Source organism: Brassica oleracea, chromosome C1, assembly GCF_000695525.1.
Source record: "Brassica oleracea var. oleracea cultivar TO1000 chromosome C1, BOL, whole genome shotgun sequence".
In the NCBI taxonomy this organism is placed as follows: Eukaryota; Viridiplantae; Streptophyta; class Magnoliopsida; order Brassicales; family Brassicaceae; genus Brassica; species Brassica oleracea.
Genome location: NC_027748.1, coordinates 8,293,188 through 8,302,755, shown reverse-complemented (window position 1 = coordinate 8,302,755; position 9,568 = coordinate 8,293,188).

The following is a 9,568-nucleotide window of genomic DNA, read 5'->3' as shown; positions in this document are numbered from 1 at the left end:
AAGTCAATAACTCTATCATTGTCATCCCGGAGAATATTCAAATGAAATGTTCTACTTTGGACGTTATGTCAGGTTCAAATATCCACCGTTGATCGCTATCACGGACCCACGTCCCATGTACAAGCAAGACTTTATCTTGCCCTGTCATCTGCAGGTTGGAGAAAAAAAAATTACTATCTCAGATCTACATCAAATGGTCCATTCCATATTGAGACAATCATTTATATCAAATACTATAATGATCATCAACTACAAATACAGATAAATACAAGGATTAGTTGGTTGTTACTGATGATTACCTGTTCGAATCTGCTGAGCATTAACTCGTTCTCTGCTTTCACCTTCGTCAATGTCTTTTTCTTACTTAACAACGAGATGGACAGACTGTCAAAAGTATATGGAATACACGATATATTGTGAGGGTGGTCTATTCTGATCCACATATTTACTGAACTCAATAAATAGCATGCGGTTATTTTCATGAGGACGTGGCTTCTACTCTGTCCTTAAGATCTGCACAGTGCATGGTGAATATCATCAATTCCTCCTTCCCGCAACGTCATCTCTCTCTCTATCACATCGTCATCTATTTAATTTGCAAAACGTCATCTATTTCTCTCTCTCTTTCACCGAAGACTTGTAAGCGTGGAGGGTAGAACCGAATGAGGTGAGAGACAATTGTTACCCATTTAATTATGTCAAAATCATGTTCATATACTTAATTTCTCTTCTAGACTTAGCTATTTCGCCAATTAGCCCTTTATTTAAAGAAGAATAAAAAACTAAAAGTAACTTCCCTATAAATATGTTTCAAAAAAAAAAAAAAAAACTTCCCTATAAATAATCACATGTGTTCAGGAAGAAGGTCAATGGTAACGGCAGAGCACATGTGTTGCTTATTTCGATACACTTTTGTTTGTTGGGTTACCTTTGTTTCTCTCCCCATAGTCACGGGATATATATATTCTGACAACATAAACAAAATATAGAAATATCTTGCTAAATTCTTTAAATTATTGGTTAATCCATCATATTTTTTTTGTCAAAGATCATATGTGTCGAAATGAGTTAGCTCGCTTAACTCAGCTCAGCTCATAGTGAGCTCGGCTCTTTCATGAACTAGCTCAGCTCAGCTCATTTGTTATATGAGCATCAATGTGTAAACTCGAAGTCAGATCATCTAGATCATGAATTAAATGAGCTAACTCGTGATCTAAAAAAAAATAATAATTATAAAATAAAATAGTGATAGAATAACTTCTATAATATTGTTCAAAATTTAAATATTAAAAAATCTAAAACATAAATATTAAATACTAAATAAAAATCAACACAAGACAAAAATAAAAAAACAACACCTAATATAAATTAAATTAGAGCAAAACCAATGATCCAAATCTCTATTATTCGTGAGAGTCTTGAGCCAGTTCATCTTCAATATCTTATATGTATGTTTTACATTTTAATTTTAGAAGATAAATATGATTAATATAGATATTATTTTTTAAGAAGATTTGGTTTGACATTTTAATTTTAGAAGATAAATATATAAATATATAAATTATCTCTTTTTACCTAAAAATAGAAATTATCCAAATATAATATATATAAAATATATTATATATTATTATAAGTATAAAATGAACAAGCTCATAAGTCAGCTCATGTTCATTAAAGATCGTTCATATAACTCGTGATCTAATTTAAGCTTGATTATAAAACTCATTTATTAAATGAGCTTAAAATATAGAGATCGTGTTCATGAAAAAATGAGCTAAGCTGAGCCCGATCATGAGCTATAACTTATTTTGACACCCCAATCTATATCCCATATAAAATATTACATGGGAGGACTATATTTACTTCTGCTCTAGTCAAATATTGTAAAAGCACACATGAAGATGTACAAAATAATTCACTTGGATATGAACTGAAAAAGTTGTAAGAAAATATGTATTACAAACAATTAACATTCAACGGCAGTTGGTTGTGAAAAAGTTAACAATAAATGGTTGCTTTTTTTTGGAAATTAATCGTATTAGTGCTCTAGTTTCACATTGTGTACGACTCATTTCAGCTCTAGTCCAATTTAATACAATGGATACTATAAAAATATTGTACAAATATAAAATCTCAAAATATGCTACTTTGTCTAATTGCATTTTCTCCGATTGAACGTTTCAGTTTATTTTGACAGTTTTAACATTCTATCATGATGATACAAAAGACACAAAGTTTTTTTAAAAAAAATCTTATAGAAAGGGATGAATTTATGATTAAAAAAAAGGATCACATGGGTGATTTAAAATAGAGAGACCATTCACCAATCTTAAGACGTGAAATTGTTAGGTATTGGCAGTTGAGATACCTTTTCACATGTGCTTTCTCTCTCCCATATCTTCTCTCTTCTTTCTCGATGCTCTCATCACATGCACTTCCTCATATTATTCTAAAACATATCTTGCTCATGTTACACTACTTCACTTACGTGTTTTACATGTAATGATGTAACTACGAGACGAATATGTTTCAGTGTTAATTAGAAGCATGTTTTGGTAAGCAATGTGATAGATTTTTTGAAACGCAGCTTTGAAGCGGGGGTCATAAACTTATTTTTGTTAGGTTTTGCATTTTGTGTTTACTACGTTTACTAACCGCCAATAAAACAACCACTCAATCCACAAACAATCAACCTCTTCAAAAAAAGGAACTTGCAAACTTATAACAATCGCTGGAGAATATAATCAAGGACTGAAAACTAAATAAATTATTTTTAGAAAAAAATATTTTTAAATGATATATCATTTTAAGATGGTGATCGTATGGGTCATGCCTGACTATAGACTGATCAAGCACATGCTTGGGGTTCTGATGTGTATAAGTATTTTAAGAGCCAATTTTTTAATAAAATATAGTTAGTTCTAGTGGTTTTTGTCTAATTATTTTCTACAAAGGGTTGAGTGTTCGATTATTTGCCCCAAAATTTAATGTTTTTCCATAATAAGTAATTGAAGGGCCAAAAATATATTTTGTGCTTGGAGACCCGAAAAAGTCAGGCACGGCCCCGGTGATCATCAACATTAATTGTTTCGGGAGTGTAATATATTTTATGATTTTAAACCAAATTTCTTAACCACTTAACATTTTAAATTTGATTATAGTTTGTTTTGTGGCATTATAACTTATGAGCAAAAATGTTCATGTAGATTCACTCGGAAAAAAGAATATGAACCGGTGCGTCATTTTATATAAATATCCGAAGTTTTTCAAACAATCTTCCGATCCTATCAAATATAATTTGATCTCATCGTATAGATGGTACTTAGTAGACGAAAAAATAGTTTCAAACTTTCAATATATTTTCATGTACAACTTCCTGTTTTAGGAACTTATCCATTTCTGTCATAATTTTATTCTAGCACCTTTAACTATGTGATCACTAAATATATTATATGAGCATGATCTGAACCGGTTAAATTTGACATATATCTATACATATTCTGCAAATCTCCTATTTATTATAAATAGATAATTTCTTAGATAGTAAAACTATTACGATAAAATTTAACTAATTAAAATTTTAATTTGTATATGTTTTATGATACAGAGAGTGTGGAGTAATCTAGTAATGTTCTCTAAATTCCTTGAAAAAGACGTGCTATCTAGCCATCTATGTTTCTTAGTTTGAATCCTGTTTTTGGAGGGGCTTGGCCACGACGGCAGATATATTTGAAGTCCTCGAATTAATTAAACAAATTGCGGTAGCAATGAAACTTGAAAAACAGTCACTTTGATTATCCTTTTTTTTTTTTGAACAACCGTCACTTTGATTATCCAAAATACAGAAAAAGACTGTTTCAAAAAGATGCCGGACTTTAGGTTGAAAACGATTAAAAAACAATAATACGAAAAGTAAAAGTAAGGTTTTTTAAGTTTTTCTTTATGTGTCACAAAGAAGTCTTGTCGGAGTAATAGTCAAGAATCGAAATGAGTACTGTTCCCGAATCTATTGGCTTTGTCGATTAGCTTTATTAAGCCAATTACACCGACACGTTTGTATACCTTCTGACGCATGCTACGTACCTACGATGCTTCGTGTATGTTTGAATATTATTTTGGCCAATCTCTAATCTTTTACTGTTAATAATAAAAAATCAAACACATTTATAACTTTGGAGAAACCGTCCAAGATTTTGTTACGACGAATATATTTACATTATATATATATATGGTTTTAAAATATGAAATATATATAAGTAAGTAAAAAAATATGAAATATATAAATTTATGTTTTAATTTTATGTTTTTAGGCTAAATATATAAACAGTGTACTATTTTCTTGTTGTTAAAATAAAAAAAAAACTTTATCACAGCCAATACATGAACGCATATATCATTTTTATAAGAATGACACTCTTAATGAAAAAGTTATATTTTCGATTAGCATTCTCCAATTAGCTTCTTTTGAGACAGAAAATAGAAAAAAACATGCTAAAAAGAGGAGGAAGTGGACGAGGATCACAAAAATCCCCATACTCTGGTTGCTGAGATGGTTTTTCTTGGATACTTCAAATCCTAACTTGCCAAATCGATGCTTCATAGATCAATAATAGTATTGATAGTGGTATAGGATAGGAGTCTTAAGGATCACATGGATATTGAATCATTTGGATTACATGCATGCAACATAAGCCTCTCGATTTTACGCGTTGAAATGGAAATATTATTTTGGGCAGTTTCATATATGAGAGACACGAAGATCCCCTTCGAAGATCCCATTGATTCACTTCGAGACGGACTGCTGAAACCATCTATCAAAAGAAGATAGGACTAGATATTTTCTCTGTAGCAGAAAATGGTCGGGTGGACCAACTATCAAAAGAAGATAGGACTATAGATTTTATTTTCTTCTCTCTCTTCTTAAATATGAACATCTTAAGAAAACTCGATTTTTAAAAGAAAATTGTTTAATACACAAACAGTCAAAAGATTTTGTTCATCCCTCTAATATATAAATAATCTAGATCAGAAGCTAATAGAAGAAGCCTCTCAGGCCCGGTTCCCGATGTGCGCCGCTTGGATGGATCTGCTCCGCTCCATCACCACCGTTTAGGTTTCTCCTCTGAAGAAGCTCCCTCCTTGATGTTTCTGATGGTAACTGCTCCTCTCCCGCCACAGTTCAGGCCTCCTCCGGATCCACCACCGTGTAAGTTTTCCCTGCTTGGATCTATCTCTCCCATCGAGCCGCCGGAACCACCAGACCCTCCAGATGCACATGCTCTTCTTCGTTTCCTCATCACGTTCTCCAGTCTATCTCCTCGAGCGTTGGCCCAATCTCTAGATCTGGATTTCCCATTTTCGACATCTGAGTCCAGAAGTGCTCATAATGTTCTTGTAACTTGTCTCTGTTCCATCACTGCCAAGTACGTGGTTGCCGCTAGACTTCCCTCGCCAGAGACACCATTGTTACCTTATACTTCTCTATGCGGTAACTCCCATCCAACTATTGGTTCCTTTATGATAGTTGAGTCCATCCTCTACTTTGCTATAGAGTGTTCACTGCCTATTACTTCCTTCTACTCTGTTATAGAGTGCTCGTTGCTTATTACTCCTCTTTACTCTGCTATAGAGTGTTTGCCTACTACTTGCTGGTTTCAGATCTTGATTATCACCACTCTTTTGAAACCAACTCCAACTTCCTTATTACCATGGTTTTTGTATTGTTGCTGCTCATGTGTTGCACGGTCAGACTTTGGATTGGAAGATTACTCTACAGATGATTCGCTCTCTGTACTATTCAAAGGCTCAGCATCTTGGTGTCACAGCGCCCTTGCTATTGTAGCCAGTGTTACGATTGTTAGTCATGCACTAGTTGCACTACCAATCACAAACATTAGATCACTGAGTGTGTTCTTTGTTGCTTATGGCGTCATTCCACTGCTTAAACCTAGTGTTGTCGAGATACGAGGACGTCTCTGCAATGTTAGCTGTTTATGTATAATGATTGCTTCTATCTTTGTGTTTCTGCTTGCCTTTTGTTGCAGCAAATTTGTTAGCCAGTATGGCTTTGTTATCATCTTTGTAAACACTTCTTCTTCTGATGGAGATTAGTTATCTATAAAATCTTGTTTGATAAAAAAAAAAAAAAAAAAAAGATTTTATTTTCTTCTATATAGATCAGACACGGTCCAAAAATTGTTGTTCAGGAGACCTTCTCGTTTAACAAAAACTTGGTCTAATCAAATAGGTAGCTGACAAAATAGCATTTCTCATATTTCAAAGTTCAATTCTTACGTTGATACTCTTTTTTTCTTTTTTTTTTTGATACTCTCTTTTTTAATCGCTATATAAAATAAATATTATATTAAACATCAAATATAAAGAAAGAAAGGCGAGAGAGAACCTCTCAGAGTTGTGATATATGTCTTGATCATGGGTCGCCTCATGGCATGGTGTAGGAGAAGATTCCAAACGATCGAGCCACATCCCCACATGTCTTCTCTTAAACTCCTAAGTTTTGTTTGATAATATATATTCTAACAATATTATAAGCTGGAAACTCGACGTAAGAGAATGATAGTAATCGACGTTGATTTCATTTCAAACTTTTTAATTGTATAAGTTTAAATATTTATACATATTTTTATAATACTGTGCAAAGGAGGTTTTGATCTCATAATCTACAAGGCGAATTGATGAATGACAGGTGAGTTTTGAATACCACTTGACTTGGGCTAAGAAGCAAGCCCAACGTAATTTGAATAGCCTACCCCCGGTTCCTCATTGGTCCACATGGACGCGTTTTCATAGTTTACTATCACTTTTGGTGTTTTGTTTTATATTTTTCTTGTCAAGTAATTTGGTCTATCTACTGTGAAGACTATAAACATGTACATATATATAAACAGGTGTAACTTTGTTTGTAAATAATAAGTGTTTAACCTTATAATATACTACCTCCGTTCTCGAAAGTAAGATGTTTTAGATTTTTTTCTTGTTCCACAAAAATTGATTTTCTATATTGTTAAGGTACCTTTTTATACTTTTGAGGAACATTAATTGAGAATATTTGAATTGATTAAATTTCATTGGTGGAAAATTATTGGAAAGTGTATAATAAAATAAAAAATAAATTAAATTATAAACATTTATTAAATTATTAATAAATGTGCATACTCTAGAAAATTTTACTTTCAGGAAAAGAGAGGGAGTAATATTTATATGTGTCACGTTACCTTATACTATAAATTATACCTGGATCTTTTTACATTATTCAATAAAAACAGAAATTAAACTAACAGAAAATTTGAACTATTGATATTATATGTTGGATTCATACCGACGTAAGATGTGAACTATAGACTTTGTTCTTAACATCTTCACCCAAAAAAAAACTATAGACTTTATTGTTTTACATATCCCTTTGTTTATCGTAGCGCCCTTTTTGACAAATGTAAAACTAAATTTTAGATTTTTTTAGGGAAAAAGAAAAATAGAAATGATATATACAGGAGCCTGGATAATAACCGTGGACTGCGAATCTTATCTATTGCTCTTTGGTCCACCTTTAAGGTTGCGGTTGGTGTTTCCAGTGCCGGCCCTGAGGCCAAGCAAATGAAGCAACAGCTTGCGGCCCTAATATTTTTATAAGTAATACCGGCCACAAAATTGACAAAACTCTTGCTAGTCTAGTGGTAGAATGTTTTTTAATAGGTGTCAGTTTATGTGTGCCCAAAATTTTATTTTTGCTTCTGGCCTCAATAACTATAGGACCGGCTCTGGGTGTTTCTTACTATAGTTTATTCTAATGATCATAGTCATGTTGACAATTAAAACTTTGTTACTAGAAAACTAAAAGAACATTAGAAAAAATTCTTATAATATCATCGCCCGTGGGTTTATCTCATCATTAAACCCCCAATGAACGTTAGTTAAGATATCAAACTAAAAAAAAAAATCTGCTAAAGAATATATGATCTAGTGATAATCAAAATCAAGCATCAAAGAAAAAGCACGTCAAGATTTATTAAATCCGCTTATTATATTATAACTTTGAATCGAAATATCTTACTTTCTCATCATATGTTATTATGTCAAATTTTTAAAATGTCTCAAAACTTCAAAAAGTTTAAAGTGTGTCCTCCTTACTTTGACTAGCATTCTCCTATGTTTCAGTCAAACTATAAGTTTGGGCTTTTTAATTTGAGAATTAGGACCTAAATAAATTCTTCCAATATACTAATGATAAGGCTCGGTTTCTTAGCAAAATGTATTCAACTCGGTTATATGGGCTTGTACCACTGTATGAGAAAAAGAGTGTGACATGCTGTGTGAAAGTAATGAAAAATTCTCTCTTTATTCATAACATAGAGGTTCCTTATATATGAGATTACACCGTCATTTAAAAGAGTACAAATCATAATCCAATTAGGAAAAGGAAAATATAAAGACATAAGGAAAAGGAAAAGCTGGCCGACTCTCTCTTTCTTGGGCCGCCGAAGGTATAATCTCTTAGTTATGAGCCATTCACAATTTGGTTCATAACACTCCCCTTTGGATGCCATAACTATTTAGAGCTTGTAATGTGCTTCAATGTTGCCTCATTAAAACCTTAACAGGAAAACCCAATTGGAACAAAATCATGGTGAAAGAAAAAGAGTACAACACACATTACTCCACCTGATTTGGACATTACTGAAGGTCCTTTGGACCTCTCCAATTTTCTGCAATCCGTGGGTAATGAAGATCTTGGGCAGAATGTGCTTCGTTCTCGAACATGATAGTTGGTTCTTCTTTACCATCGGCCATGCCACAATCTGATCGAACATATTGAGTCATCGACCTCAAATACACACACATGAAATCTTGGATGATGTTGTTGTGATATGCGTGTACCACCATGTGTAAAACATAATCTGTCTGAAAACAAATCAACAAAACCAAATAACCTCTCTTTGGGCTGGTTAGTATAAAATAAACCAAAATCAAAGGCTTCTTCATCGTCCTTCTTATGGACCAAACAGATCAGTGTCTAAAACAAGACTTATGCATCGTCCATCTCAGGACTAAATGGACTTCTTTATCGTCCACCTTGAACTGAATGGATCAGTATCCAAAATAAGTGATCTCACGCCCATGTACTAGATAATGGGTGAGACTGGTCCATATTAAATCTCTTGAGTACCCTTTTCTGTATATACTATTTGATGCACAAGGATTTCATTGTTAATGTACTCAAGCTGTAATCCCAAACAAAACTTTGTTTTTCCAAGATCTTTCATCTCAAACTCTTTCTTGAGATATTCAACTGTTTGGGAAATTGTATCCAGAGGTTCCTAGGATATTCAGATCATATACTTTGATGATTATCAATATTGTTCTCGAGAATTTGTTGTACTTTCAGCTCAATACCCTCTAGTACTTTCATTATCCAGTGGACTATATAAATATGCAGTCACTACATCAATTTGCTGCAAGTCTAATTTTCTCTCTTATATAGCCAGACTTATGAGAAATCTAAAAGTAGTTGCATCCACCACATGGGAGTATGTCTCCTCATAATCTATTA